The sequence below is a fragment of the Taudactylus pleione genome, unplaced genomic scaffold (genome assembly GCF_031769625.1).
Source record: "Taudactylus pleione unplaced genomic scaffold, aTauple2 ptg000652l, whole genome shotgun sequence".
Classification (NCBI taxonomy): Eukaryota; Metazoa; Chordata; class Amphibia; order Anura; family Myobatrachidae; genus Taudactylus; species Taudactylus pleione.
The window spans coordinates 53,789-65,548 of record NW_028285054.1 but is presented as its reverse complement, the minus strand read 5'-3'; positions in this window follow the sequence as shown (position 1 = coordinate 65,548).

Sequence of the window (11,760 nt, the reverse complement as noted above, 5' to 3'; positions counted from 1 at the left end):
CAAAAAATGGTGTGACCCCTCCCCCAAAAGAGCAGCCAGCCCTGGGCTTTTGTCATCCAGTGCTGGTTGTGCAAAACATGGGGGACAAACGACATAGGGGTCCCCCGTACTTAAGCACAACCTCATGCGTGCATCTGTGTTTACTTTATGCATGCATAACAAAAATCCTTGATCCGTGCAAGCATCTATCTGCTATCCTGCACGATCTAAAGATCAGAAAATCTTTAGCTCATGCACGATCGATCTTGTGACACATCGTGCAGCTTTCTGCACACCGCGCCCTGGAGTGCCGGGGAGAGTTCAAGGGAAATTGCTCACGATACCGCATCGTGAGCACATTGTGTAGTGTGTAGGCACCATCACAAGTGGCTGTGCTGGCAAAGTAACTGTGTATAGGGGGCACACTGCACACTGATGTATGCTGCGCTATACTCTTCTGATTAAAGTGTCGAGACTCACAAATGGCTGTGTGTACAAAAAAAAAGTTTAAAAAAGTAAAAAAAACTTTCTAGAAGGTTAAAAGTTTAAAAAGAGGAAAAAAAAACCAAACTTATTTTTTGGTGCTGTACCCCACTGTGTATACAAGCACCGTGACTCAATTGTGTGTATAAGCACTGTGACTCCTTGGGCCTTAGCCCTCTGTGTGTCCATAACACACAAGTGCTGTGACTCCTTGGGCCTTAGCCCTCTGTGTGTCCATAACACACAAGTGCTGTGACTCAGTAGTGAGTGGCAGTGAGTGGCAATGTTTCATAGATGTGTTTTAAACTGTGGTGTCTGTTGCTTAGTAACCAGCCAGCTCACTGCAGCCTTTGGCCAATAATGGTGAAAACAATATTGTGAGCTGTGAGGTGGTCTAAATTGACTGTAAATGACTGTAAATTAATGGTATTGGGGTTAATAATAATCTAGGAACAAAAAAAAGCCCAAATTATGTGATTTTATCTTTTTTGTCCATTTTTGTAAAAAAATCCAAATCCAAAACCAGTCACGGCAGGTTTGGCAAATCCAAATCCAAAGCCGGACGACGAATCAGAGCCAAATCCAAATCCAGCATAAATGGTCCAGCACACATGACAAGGCAACAGTTTAAGTTTAAATGGGTTTATTAAATGAGAGTCACCGTGCGCTCTATGGGCCTAATTCAGACCCGGTCGCTATTTGCGGCCGCTCGCTCTCAAAAAGGGTCCGGATATTTAAATTGAGCACTCGATCTTTGCGGTGTGAGGACACCTGTATGTCCGCTAAATGCGCTCGCCATTTTTTCAAGACGCCCCTTTGCCGTTCGCAAATCACGTCATCTCCTGTTTTTATTAGATTAATTGGGAACATCGAACGGCATCTGAACTGCTCGCAGCGCTTGAGGTAGGAATTACTTCCCGTAATCACTGCGAGCAGTTCAGGCTAAAAGACAACCAAGTGACGTGATCGATGACACTCCTTTGCTAATTATGCACTCCCATTAAACGCCCTTTTGACCGTTGGGCACGCCTGCGTTCTCACAACCACTCCCCCGTTTTCAAGCACCTTCCCCTGTTACCACCCACAAACGGCACATTCTGTCACTCAAAATAGCAGCCCCTCTGTGTTTTACGAGAGCACGATTTCCGACCGCAATGACTGGTTTGCGCACGCGCATTGCGAACCAGTTGTACTACCATCGCTCAGAGCGAGCGTGCGGACGCTTATGAGCGGTTCTGAATCAGGCCCTATGTTTAAGTGTTGTAAGTCCAACAGGTTGGTGTCTTAGGGGTAATGAGTGGGATAGTGGGATCAGAATAATAATGAGTGATGGTGTCAGTGGGGTGTGGGTTATTCTTGCAGGGAGTACCTTCTGTACATACCTGGTCCTTGCAGTCTTTGTTATGCATCCCCTTTGGTTAGACTACTGTGTAGCCATGGGATCTACCTCCTTACGAGGGATCCTTTGGTGGGTGGGCTGCACAGTGTCCGCTGAGTAAATTTCAGACAACTCTCTTTGGGTGTGTTTCAGGTCCCTTGTTACCAGGGTGAAAGGGGAAGAGGTGGTCAAATAGAACATGGAGTCAGCTGCTGGCTGCGGACATCCTCTATGTTCTCTATCTGTTATATGACCGGTGGTGTGGCAGCGCTGTAGGGGAGTGTAGGGTCTCACTCAGCGGCGACCTCTTCTGTTTGCTGTGGTGGTGGTGGTGGTCACTGAATGGTGGCTGCACATTCTGTGGTTACTGCTTTCTGTGGCTGCAATTGTGGTCCAACTAAGAGGTTATTGCTCTGCTGGGTTTGTTTCCAGGTCAGGTGGTTGGGGTAGGGGAGAGGGGTTTGTTACTGTAGGTGATGAGTATTTGTCGCATTTATCACATGCATTTATCACAGTTTGAAAAGGGGATGCAGTCACAATGCCAGCATCACAATGTCAAAAGTTAGAATTCTGATACCACAATGTCGACAGTTATGTTGTTATTGTTGAAATTGTCGACATGGAGCATGTCAACATCCTCAGAATTTCTACATGTTAAAAATATTGACATGAATTGTCTATAGAATGCCGACATTAGGGTTGTGCTGTGATATCAGAGGGTTTGGGTTAGGCTGAGGGAGGGAAAGGTTAGGCTGAGGGAGGGGAGGGTTAGGCACTAGGGGAAGGGTTAGGCTGCTGGAGGGGAGGGTTAGGCACTAGGGGAAGGGTTAGGCTGCTGGAGGGGAGGGTTAGGCACTATGGCAGGCTTAGGGTTAGGCTACTGGAGGGGACGGTTAGGCACTATGGGAGGGGTAGGTGTTGGGGCTAGGATTAGGGTTAGGTGCGTTACTCACCGCTGCATGCAGGAAGTCATTATCACCTGACTGTAGGACCCGGAATATACAGCTGGAGCTGCCAGAACTACTGGGACTGATTTGTTGACATTCTAATCATGTTGACATTTCATCAGTGTCCATATCTCGAATGTCAATAGGGTCATTGTTGACATGCCAAGCATTTCAACATTATGACCATGTCGACAATATGAATGTTGCCATTGATGCCAAGACATACCCAACCCATTGAAAACATACGTGCAACTTCTGATGTTTGCACAAATGACTTCCTAAGCTCTACAGCATTTACAATATCTGTTCTACAGCACAGCTATAGTGCAGGTTTTAATCAGCGCCAGCTGGTGTTGGAGGTCAGTATTACATGCTCAACGAAACAATGTTTTTATTTTTTCAATAATATCACTCAATGCAACTCTGTCTATATTATGAGAAGGATAATTACAGGAGGGCATATCTGCATATAATTTGCTGCTATTCAATTAACAGATCCGTTTGTTTGTTTAGTCTTTACTCCTTTTGATATATTTTCTCTTAAATCACAGTAACAGAAAAAAATAAACATTTTCCCGTCGGTGAGTAGATTACTCATTTATAATTTTATGCTTCAGTAGGAAAAAATGCAAGATGCCTGTGACATATACAAGCCTTTACTTCATGGCCTAACAAGCAAGCATGCTCCCCACTGGTGAACAGAATGCGCTGTAGAAATGAGCTGAATATAAAATACACTTCATGCATTCTAGGTCTAAACTGAATCCGAAACACCATATCCGTAGATAATATCTCGCAAAACATTATACTGTGAATTTTATTATTTTATTTAGTTTTCATAAAACCAGTTCTGCGCTCACACTGAGCATGGAAATGCTTTGATGCCAGAAACTGCCAAGGCCCTTGCACATAAACCCACTTAGTCTTCTAATGTCAGTTAGATGTGATGCTTATTGACTGGCATTGCAGAATGATTCCCAGATGGTCATTCGAAGATGTTCTGGACATCTGTGTAACTTATATTACTGCAGATGTCCTGATTCCAAGAACTTAGTCACTAAAATGTCACTCCTCAATGTACACGCCACTTCTGTCTAGTGTTTAAATACACTGGGGAGAGGGAGACTGAGCATTACATACTGTAATCTGCCAACTTGATTTGCAAAGATTGAGGAACACAACATTTTCAGTTTCTTTAACTATTTTGACCTTCTGGAAAGGTTCCAGTTTCAGAACTTACTGTAACACTATTATTATTGGACTATATAGGTAACAAGGTTTACAAATAACAGTACAATTTATAGTACAGTTACATAATAGCTTGCAGAACACATAGGGCCTCATTCAGACCCGCTCGCAAGCGCTGAGTGCTCACAAGTGGGTCGATGTTGAGGTCCTGCGTACGCGCAGCGGCCGTACTGTGCGTGCGCAAGCACCGGAGCGAGAGAAAAATTCTCTCGTTCCGGGGCTCACTACAAAAAGGGGCGGCTGTCGATGGTGATCAACAGCTCGCACCGTTTTGTAGGCAGGGTGGAGGGTGGCTGGCCAAACGGAGGCGTTCCCGAAGGAACGCCTGCTGTTTGGGGGCGGCCCCACTGACATCACTCGTGATGTCAGTGGTGAGCTTCCGGCTCTATTAGAGCCGAAAGCTCACTGGGGCTTGCGGCAGACGAAAGCCTACCACAAGGGTCTCGTCGCAAGCCCCGACGGTCGCGATGGTCTTGACCATCACGACCATCAACCTGGCCACTCGCTAAAGCTGTAGGTGGTCACCCACAGCTTAGCGAGCGGCCAGGAAGCTGTCTCTTTACAGAGAAGCGGCCGCCCTCATTCAGAGCGAGCGCTCGCATTTTGCGAGCGGCTCTGAATGAGGTCCATAGACTGGTCAAATGCTCTTTACACATAAGAACAGTCAATTATCTCGCTTTTCTCTCAAGCACCCAAAACTCTGCCCCTCCCACCCCGTACTGGGCGTTTATACGAAAAGGCGACCGATGGAACAATTCAATTGTTTCTCTTTGGGTGCCCATTAGTATTTTCCACCCCTAACCCGTCTAAAGAAGTTAGGGCATCCAAAACAACGAACTTTGCACATATTTCTTCTCGCACTTCAGCAGGCTACAAGAAGAAAAGTGTCCCCCTGCGCACATAGACCTAACGGAGCAACAATTGAATTGCTCCGCCAGGCACCACAGTGGGGGGCATCCAATACAATTGAATTGCCCCCCCTCAATGTCCAATTTGATAACACATATATTTGTATGGTCTCCCCTAAATTGGCAGTAGATGTTATTCAATTCTTTATTACTGTTTTTCACTATTTCATCGAGCTTGATGTTTTGAATATCCGTTGATATACTATAGAGCATTGGCCATTATTTGTTATTGTTATGAATAATTCTATGTAATAGATCTATTTTTTTTTTCCGCCAGTTTTTTCCAAAATGGTGCAACTGTATAGTCTACATAAAAAATGTCAGTAACAGAAATAGCTCTAAACCTTTTTATTTAATGTTATTACTATCAGTGGTGTAACAAGGTTATGGCGAGCAGGGAATGTGCTATGGGTGCTGTTGTAGTGGTAGGGGAGGGCTGCTGTTGAGGGGCTTGACTTGGTTGGGGCAGCACAGATGGTGTAATGGTTAGCATTACTGCCTTACAGCGCTAAGGACGTGGGTTCGAGTCCCACCACGGCCCTACCTGTGCTTGCGTGGGTTTCCTCCTGGTACTCCGGTTTCCTACCACACTCCAAAAATATACTGATAGGCTAATTGGGTCCCACAAAAATCAATCCTAGTGTGTAGATGTGGTAGGGAATATAGATTGTATGCTACACTGGGGCAGGGACTGATGTGAATGTTCAAATATTCTCTGTAAAGCGCTGCGGAATATGTGTGTGCTATATAAATAACTGATAATAAATAAATGACTTGATGGACAGTTAAGGGTGACCGTTTTTTATTTTATATATATATATATATATATATATATTACCCCCATAGTTATGGAGTTACCCCTTTAACTAGTTAGGGGATATAGTTACCCTGCAAGCCCCTGTCAGTTTTTTTTATAAGTTTATACAGCACCGTTGGCCCCATAGGCATGTATAGTGAACTTTGACTGACCCTGCTCTCCCTGAAACCCACTGGGCATGTGCAAACAGGGAGGTAGAAAGTGCCCCTTGGTCAGCGACCCATTTATGGAGGGAAAATCCTGCCCCATTGATTGGTAGCCTGGGTGTCCAGGCAGAGATCCCTGTAGGTGGCCTGTTGCTGGGGTCCCCCTGTCCACTCATAGCTGCCTGACCAACAGGGAGGAGAGTATGGAAGAGTTTATAAAAGACCCTCCCCAGGGGAGTCAGGGAGGATTTGTCTGTGGAGTGCCCAGAGTCTGGTCATACAATAGGGGAGAGTATTCCCCTATGTTACCCTGGATTACAAATATTGCACCTGGTATGCTGTCTGCAAGGAGTTGCTGTGGAGTGCCCTTGGATCTGTAAAAATAGGGGTGCAGTATCCCCTATGTTTGCCCTGGATTACAAGTACCAGACTTCACCTTAACCCGGAAGGCTACCTATCCAACCTGCCTGGAGAGGTGCTCTGATGCTGGATGTGAGTCCCTGGAGGAAGCTTGCCTCGGGTCTTGCATAGAGGACCCTGCTTTGGAAGAAGCCCCCGGAAGAGACTGCCTTCCTAAGTGCCTGTTACCGGAGGCGCCACATGTGGAAGTCTGTGCATGGTGGGAGAGAAGAGGAGCTGCCTGGGAAGGAGGTCTCATCGCTGCATCATCGCAGATGAAGCCCCAGCTGTCTGATGCAGTTCTGGGTGATGTACAATATGTCCTATGTTTATCTTTAAACTAAATATCATGCCATTGATATGTATTTTCCTCTGTTTACTGTTGGCCATTGGTGTTAATTAAATGATTAATAGTGGCCTGCGGAGGCACTTTGGCCCTCATTCAGAGCCGTACGCTCTGAGCAGAGCGCACGCTCTGAATGAGGGCCGTCCTCCATAACTATGGAGCGTCCTCCTGGACACTCGTATAGCTGTGGGTCACCACCCACAGCCTATACGAGCGTGCAGTTTGATGGCCGCGATGGTCTTGACCATCGCGACCATCGAAACTGCGAGCCGGAGCCTGCGGTTGAGGTTTTCAACCGCAAGGCCCGGAGTGATTTTGGCTCTATCAGAGCCAAAATCACTCCCACTGACATCACTAGTGATGTCAGTGGGCCGGCTTCTGACGGGAGGCGTTCCCTTGGGAACGCCCCCGTCAGGGAGGCACGCCCCCGGCATGCCCACTAAAGGGGGCGTGCTGTCAATCAACATCGACAGCACGCCCCCTTTGATCAGACACAACTAGCGAAGGAAAGTCCTTCGCTCGTCGCGTCTGGCGCATGCGCACGACGGAGCTCCCTCCGTCATGCGCATGCTCAGTTCAGACCATCGACTCACTTGCGAGCGGACAGCCGCTCGCGAGTGGGTCTGAATCAGGCCCTTCGTCTGTTATATTGTTCTGTAATGCAATGTATAGGGATGTAATGTATTTTTCATCTATGCAGTATTCTGTGAAAAATATTGTATCCACGTGCTTAAATGCTGTTTTCTGCCTAATGTAGTATTGAAATGTAATTTGCTGGTAGCTGGTAAACTCTTAACCCTGTGTGACCTCAGTTGGCAAAAACTTCCTTGATAAGTGAATTGTGTATGTTTCTGCATAACCCTGCTTGGAGCTAATTATTCTGCATTGACAGTTAGCCGCTACAGCTGGAGAACTACAAGTACCAGCCTAACCTGCATGTGCAATATTGTGCTTGGGCCCTTTACTCTGCATAAACTGTTAGCCATTACAGCTGGAGAACTACAAGTACCAGCCTAACCTGCATGTGCAATATTGTGTTTGGGCCCTTTACTCTGCCTAAACTGTTAGCCATTACAGCTGGAGAACTACAAGTACCAGCCTAACCTGCATGTGCATTACTGTGTTTGGGCCATTTACTCTGCATAGACTGTTAACCGTTACAGCTGGAGAACTACAAGTACCAGCCTAACCTGCATGTGCATTATTGGGCTTGGGCCATTTACTCTGCATAAACTGTTAGCCGTTACAGCTGGAGAACTACAAGTACCAACCTAACTTGCATGTGCATTATTGTGCCTGGGCCATTTACTCTGCATAAACTGTTAGCCGTTACAGCTGGAGAAGTACAAGTTCTAGCCTAACTTGCATGTGCATTATTGTGCCTGGGCCATTTACTCTGCATAGACTGTTAGCCGTTACAGCTGGAGAACTACAAGTACCAGCCTAACCTGCATGTGCATTAGTGATAAGTACAAGTGTTCCAAAATAGCCTTATGTATATCCTTCTCTCTGGTTTGTGGTCATAACTATTGTTTTGCCAACTGAGGTCGCCGGTAGAGGGCAGGGAGATGATGAGTAATCAGCTTGGTATTGAATTCTGCAAGATATCATTCTGTCTATTGTATACATTTTCTATTAATTGTAATTCATTTATTTGCAAATATAAAATTGTGTTGTACCCTACTTTCTGACTGGTCACTGTGTCTGCAAAAGGGGAATACAGGCTTGCCTCTCTGTCACGGTGTGTTCTATCTTAGCTACGGGGAAAATCGGTCACTGAAACATTCCGAACACACCTGAACCTGGTGCTAGTGGTGCAGCACTGTACAAACTTTCAGAGCATCACATGTATACAGTATATATATATATATATATATATATCCTCCTGCATACACTAAGGAACCTAACTGTGTCCATGCTTCGGATCATCTGCGGGATCCTCGGCTTGCTGAGTGACCATAGGGTCATGCAGGCCAGCCATCGCAGATGAGAGAAAGGGGCCAGGAAATCTCCATCAGCCGATGACAATGCTGGTCTCTTCCCTTCCTCCCCAACAGCAGCAACACGCCTCCATTTTGGGAAATGGAGGCTGTTGCCGCACCCTCCCCACCATGAAATGGCAGCAGACTCTCAATCACTGACAATCTGCTGCCGCTCTGTGTCCGATCACGCAGTGCCTGTTCTGCACATGCTCAGAACAGGTCCTGCGCAGACGCTGATTCCCAACTATCGGGAATTTGCGTGCTGCAACATATTTGCGTGGTCTCCTGAATCACGCCCACAGAGAGTGCAGAAAGGTCCATGTTGGGACATCACTGCAACAAACTTTAACTAACCATATGAATCACTCACAAGAACACTAAATAGCTTTAAAGCATAGATCATATTGACACTCATAGTTAAAATTACCACACCTGATCAGACAGTCCCACAGATAAATATCACATTAATACAATACAGTATATACATAAATTAGCAGAATATTACCAGCCAAGTCTCTAAATTAATAATAATAAAAAAAAGAAATAAATGATATTTAAAAAATGCAAATTCCACTGCTGCATTATTGTAGACAAATATCTCCTCCATTATTTAATGGGTGTTACCAATGGATAAGTATATGTCGCAGGTTTATTATATTACCTATCAGCCCTCATCCTCTACTAACCAGTAGCAGAGACCTCTATTCCCAGCTGGCAATGGCAGAAGTGGAGGCTGCCTCCTCTATGTCCCATCACAGAGCTCTCACAAGCGAAGGTCTCCTCAATCACAGGAACAGACATAAAAATCCAGCAACGGGGTTTACGGTGACTAAATTCATTGTTTTTTTATAAATTTGGTTGCGGAAGGAGAAATTTTCCTACACAACAGGTTGTATGTCTCATAATCTCACTGAAGGACACTGCAGTCAGCCCTCCCTACAGACAGAGCCTAGAACAATCCTCAAAGGTCACTGTTCATCCGATGAGGGTTCCAGCAGTGGGGAGGCAGATATCAGTGCCCCTATACAGCAGGGCGTCCCTAATCCAGCCCTGCCATGATTAATAACAGCTACACTTCATGATGGAAATACTTTCCTCCTAGAATTGTTTTCTACATGTTAACCTTTCTGTATGTGTAGTGTACAGTATATATAGCTGGATATTCCTGAAAATACCTTCTCACCAAAGATCACCCGACAACGAAAAGGCCCAATGGTCGATCAGTAAATAATGATCAAATATTTTTTTTTTTATGAAAAACAATGTATAATTTATAAAAATAGCTTACAGCATAAAGAAGGTGACAGAGCATCCACAATCACAATACAAGACTAAGCACAGCAACAAGACACAAGGTAGTTATACTGCATCAGCAGGGTCTCTCCCAGGCAAAGATTCCAAAGCAGACTGGGGTTTAAATATGTGTTGTTCAAGCTCTTTTGAAGAAACAAAAATAATCTGGCAATGTTGAGAACCGTAGAGGCAGTGGTCGACCAAGGTAAGTTAGTGCATCAGATGAAAGACACATCATGCTTACTTCCCTTCGAAATCGGAAGATGTCCAGCAATGCCATCAGCTCAGAACTGGCAGAAACCAGTGGGACCCAGGTACACCCATCTACTGTTCGGAGAAGTCTGGCCAGAAGTGGTCTTCATGGGAGAATTGCGCTCAGAAAGCCCTACCTTCCATGTGGAATCAAGGCCATGTTACTCAACTATGCACGAAAACATAGGAACTGGACTGCAGAAAAATGGCAGCTGATGCTCTGAACTGATGAGTCAAAATTTTAAGTATTTGGCTGTAACAGAAGGCAGTTTGTTCGTCAACGGACCGGAGAGTGGTACAATAATGAGTGTATGCAGGCATCAGTGAAACATTTTGGAGGTTTCTTGCAAGTTTGGGGCTGCATTTCAGCAAATAGAGTTGGGGATTTGGTCAGGATTAATGGTGTCCTCAATGCTGAGAAATACAGGCAGGTACTTATCCGTCATGCAAAATCATCAGGGAGGTGTCTGAATGGCTCCAAATGTATTCTGCAGCTGGACAACGATGCCAAACATACAGCCAATGTCATTAAGAACTATCCTCAGCGTAAAGAAGAACAAAGAGTCCTGGAAGTGATGATATGGCCCCCACAGGGCCCTGATCTCAACATCATCAAGTCTGTCTGGGATTACATGAAGAGACAGAAGGATTTGAGCAAGCCTACATCCGCAGAAGATCTGTGGCTAGTTCTCCAAGATGTTTGGCACAACGTCCCTGCTGAGTTTCATCAAAAAGTGTGTGCAAGTGTACCTAGAAGAATTTATGCTGTTTTGAAGGCAAAGGGTGGTCACACCAAATATTGATTTGATTTAGATTTATTTATCTTCTGTTCAATAACTTTGCATTTTGTTAATTGACAAAAATAAACTATTAACACTTCTATTTTTGAAAGCATTCTTACATTTTCCCACACCTGCCTAAATATATGCACAGTACTGTATATATATGTATGTGCGAGAAGAACTTTAACTCTTCCAAATCCTGCTAAAAAAGGCAAAAAAACATGTAATGCAAGATGAAAGATTCTTTTTGAAAATATCTGAAAAATCCTGCGATAAAAATTGAGGATACATTTTCCTAAATTTTCCTATATTGTCTTAAATTATTTGTATACATTCCTGAAAGCAGTTCCAACAGATTACAAAAACAAAAACAAGTGAGTAGTAAATTGAATTGTTTCAAATAGACACAAAATTATTAAGCAAACTTTGCTTCATTTACTTGGCCAACTTCTTGTCTAACGCCCAGATCCAAGGTGCAACTTCTTCCACCTTTCCATTCTGCACTATTTAATATAAGTCTTGTAAACAATACTGATTCAGGTTGCATGAAAAACAATGCGTGCTTGAAAATACACTAGATGCAGATCTCTCATCTGCTCCACATTGCCTTCCAAATATTGTAAGATGGGCGTATGAGGAAAAATTTAATAGATCAGTTACATGTATTAGTGGGAGTAATCCTTATATGACTTTCCCATATAGCTATGAGGATTGAGGCCTTAGCAGTTCAAAGAAAAGTTTGATATTAATACCACCTTCAACTTCATATTACCGCTCATATTACCTCCAAAATTGAGGAC